The 3,812-nt window shown below is 42.2% G+C and overlaps 1 pseudogene; it reads left to right on the top strand.

The window, feature by feature from the left end:
- Positions 1 to 1,537: 1,537 nt before the first annotated feature.
- LOC120207423 lies at positions 1,538 to 2,009 on the top strand (annotated as a pseudogene).
- The last annotated feature ends 1,803 nt before the right edge of the window (positions 2,010 to 3,812 follow it).

The raw sequence follows: 3,812 nt of genomic DNA, 5'->3' as shown, positions 1-3,812 counted from the left end.
AAAGAAAAAGAAAAGTGTTTGTGTTGGTCCATTGTTGTGGTTTTGATGGCTACAATAAAATATAAATAATATTATTAGCCTTAAAGTAGCATTCTCACACCCAACGCACAGTTCTGTGTGGCACTCCCACACCAATGGCCTGGGGTTGCCGAGGCACCCTCGGTGGTTGCCGATGGTGACCGAGGCTTCCGCACCCAACGCTCGATTCTGTGCTGTACTCTCGCATCAATGGCCTAGGGTTCCCGACGGTTGCCGGTAACCATCGGGGGTTACCGATGGTGATCGAGACACCCGCCTGCTCCTGCCGATGGTGAACGAGGCCACCCGCCTAGGACTGCCGCTGGTGACCGAGACACCACATGCTATTCGCGATGGTAACCGAGGCTCCCGCACCCAACAGTCGGTTCTGTGCGGTACTCCCGCAACAATGGCCTGGGGTTACCGATGGTTACCGAGGCACCCGTCAGTGGTTGTCGATGGTGACTGAGGCTCCCGCACCCAACACTCAGTTCTGGGCGGCACTCCTACACAAATGGCCTAGGGTTCCAGATGGTTGCCAAGACACCTATCGGGGGTTGGCGATGGTAACCGAGACACCTTCATGCTCTTGCCGATGATGATCGAGGGTACCCGCCTAGGATTGTCGATGGTGACCGAGACACCAGCCTACTACAACTGATGGTGATCGAGGTAAACCTCATCAAAATACCGATAGTGACCGAGGCTCACGCACATGGGGGCCTGATGGGGATCGACTCTCCCCCAGTAAAGGACGTGCTGGTAACCCGATGTTGTGCGAGTCTCCAGGACCCATGGACGTGCTTCCTGCCTGATGTTGTGTGAGCCTACCACACCAACATACTTAGAACCATCGATAGGGTTTTCTTCAAGTACTATTACAAAAGTTTCCTAAGTCATGGAACTTGTAGATGGCAGAAGATTAAACTAGATACGGTATGGGATTAGAACCTTCGTTCCTTGGGAACGATGGAGGGTCCCCGTTCCCTCTCGTTGAACCCTTGGATTTTCACTACTATTAATTAAGGATATGAACAATGGGGGGAGGGAAAAATCGAAGCGACAAAGGGCTGAATCTCAATGGATTGTGACAGCAAGGCACTCTACCACTTACAATACCCCGTCGCGTGTTTAAGTTATTTGCAAAGGATTCTACCCGTCGCTCGGTGGAAATTACGTTCCAGGGAGGCACACGCGTCGACAACATGTTCCCTTGGTGGCCAGGGCCCCTACTGCGGGTCAACAATCGGGCGACGGGCGCATGCGTCACTTCTAGCCTAGATTTTGACTTAGAGGTGTTCAATCATAATCCAGTGCACTGTAGCTTCACGCCATTGGCTTTTCAACCAAGTGCGATAACCAATTGTGTGAATCAACGATTCCTATTGTACTAGGTTGAATTACTATTGCGATGCGACCATCAGTAAGGTAAAACTAACATGTCTCACGACGGTCTATACCAACTCACGTTCCTTATTGGTGGGTGAACAATCTAACACTTGGTGAATTCTACTTCACAATGATAGGAAGAGCTGACATCGAAGGATCAAAAAGTAGTGTCACTATGAACGCTTGGCTGCCACAAGCCAGTTATCCTTGTGGTAACTTTTCTGATACCTCTAGCTTCAAATTTCGAAGGTCTAAAGGATTGATAGGCCACGCTTTCACGGTTTGTATTCGTACTGGAAATCAGAATCAAACAAGCTTTTACCCTTTTGTTCCACACGAGATTTCTGTTCTCTTTGAGCCCATCTTAGGACACCTGCATTATCTTTTAACAGATGTGCCGCCCCAGCCAAACTCTCCACCTTACAACATCTTCCACCCGTATCGACCGACAGAAGCCATCCTTAGGTCCAAAAAGAGGGGTCGTGCTCCACTTTCGATTCACAGAATAAGTAAAATAACGTTAAAAGTAATGGTATTTCAATTTCTCCATAGAGCTCCCACTTATCCTACACCTCTCATGTCATTTCACAAAGTCAAACTAGAGTCAAGCTCAACAAGGTCTTCTTTTCCCGCTGATTCTGTAAAGCCGTTCTCTTGGTTGTGGTTTCACTGGATAGTAGACAGGGACAATGGGAACCTCGTTAATCCATTCATGTGCGGCACTAATTAGATGACGAGGCATTTGGCTACCTTAATAGAGTCATAACTACTCTCGCCGTTTACCCGTGCTTGGTTGAATTTCTTTACTTTGACATTCAGAGCACTGGGCAGAAATCACATTACATGAGCATCCGCAGGGACCATCGCAATGCTTTGTTTTAATTAAACAGTCAGATTCTTTTTGTCCGTACCAGTTCTGAGTTGACTGTCTGTCGCCCGGGGAAGGCCCCCGAAGGAGTCGTTCCCAGTCTGTCCCCAAGTCAGCACGCGGTGACCCACTCTCACTGCGGGAGCAGCTCGAGCAGTGCATGGACAGTTGACGAGTTTGGGACTGGGACCCCCATGCCCAGCCCTCAGAGCCAATCCTTTTCCCGAGGTTACGGATCCATTTTGTCGACTTCCCTTTCCTACATTGTTCCATCGACCAAAGGCTGATCACCTTGGAGACCTGATGCAGTTATGAGTACGACCGAGAGCGGACGACACTCAGTTGTCCGGATTTTCAAGGGCCGACGGTGGCGCACTGGACACTACGCGACGTACGGTGCTCTTCCTGCCGCTGGACCTTCCTCTGGCTGAGCCGTTTCCATCTTTAATTTTGGTCTTTCTAATTTCCATCATCAATCTCTTTCCCGATTTTTATATCAATGAAAAAAATATTAATGTTATTTTTTTCTTCAAAACTTAATGAGAAGAAAACATTTAAGTATAACTAGCATGCTTTTATCTCTTCCATGTTTCACGATTCTTCTGAAATTATTATTGTCATTTTTTAATTTATCATATTTCTCACACACACAAAGTCACAATTGTTTATCATCAATTGTGGTGAACTGAATATTGTTCATAAAATTTTAGGTAGATCACGTTTTCAAATTCTTTCTTTTAACTTCTATATATTTTCAAATTCTAGATAAGATTATTCTTTTATTTTCAAATGATATGTTATGTATTGAGAAAAATATGTTGGAAATCATTAACATTGACACTATCATCAATGGTTTTATATCAAGAAATGCTCGAAGGTAATGTTTTTCTTATATGTATTTGTATGGTTAAATATATGTTTTTTGACATCTTTTATATTGTAATGAATTAATACTATTTGTTAATTTAATAAAAATGCTAATACAAATTTTATATTACATATATTTTTAAAAAAATTATATTAGGGCCTATATTTTTTTCGCCCTGAACCTATAAATAGTTAGGACTGACCCTGTTTGTACGCTATTAGAAATAAGAAAATTCTATAATGATCGACAAACACCGTTGAGCACCACTAACGATGAGCATCGTTAATTTAATTTATAGAAATTTAAAATCCTAAAGGACTCAACATATATTTATAAATTAGTTAAAATTTTAAAGATAAATTATTTACAATAAAAAAATAATTACATTATTTTTCATAATCTTTTTTGGGTAAACTGTAACATTGACCACTCAACTATTCAGCCATTTTACTTTCAACATCAATCTTTTAATTTTATCAAGAAGCTACCTGCTAACAATTGACGAAAATACTGAGGTGACAGTGAACAAAATTGACAAAATTCCATATTTAGTCTTCAATAGTTATATATTTTATTAAGTCTGTCCTAATTTTAATTTAATTTATTAATTTCAATCATCTAATCAAATTGTGACACATGTCACAATGATTAGATAATTTTTTTATTTTA

This window comes from Hibiscus syriacus, unplaced genomic scaffold (genome assembly GCF_006381635.1).
Source record: "Hibiscus syriacus cultivar Baekdansim isolate YM2019G1 unplaced genomic scaffold, ASM638163v2 tig00014732_pilon, whole genome shotgun sequence".
Classification (NCBI taxonomy): Eukaryota; Viridiplantae; Streptophyta; class Magnoliopsida; order Malvales; family Malvaceae; genus Hibiscus; species Hibiscus syriacus.
Note: the sequence above shows the minus strand (reverse complement) of the source record. Positions and strands in the feature narration are given on the sequence as shown.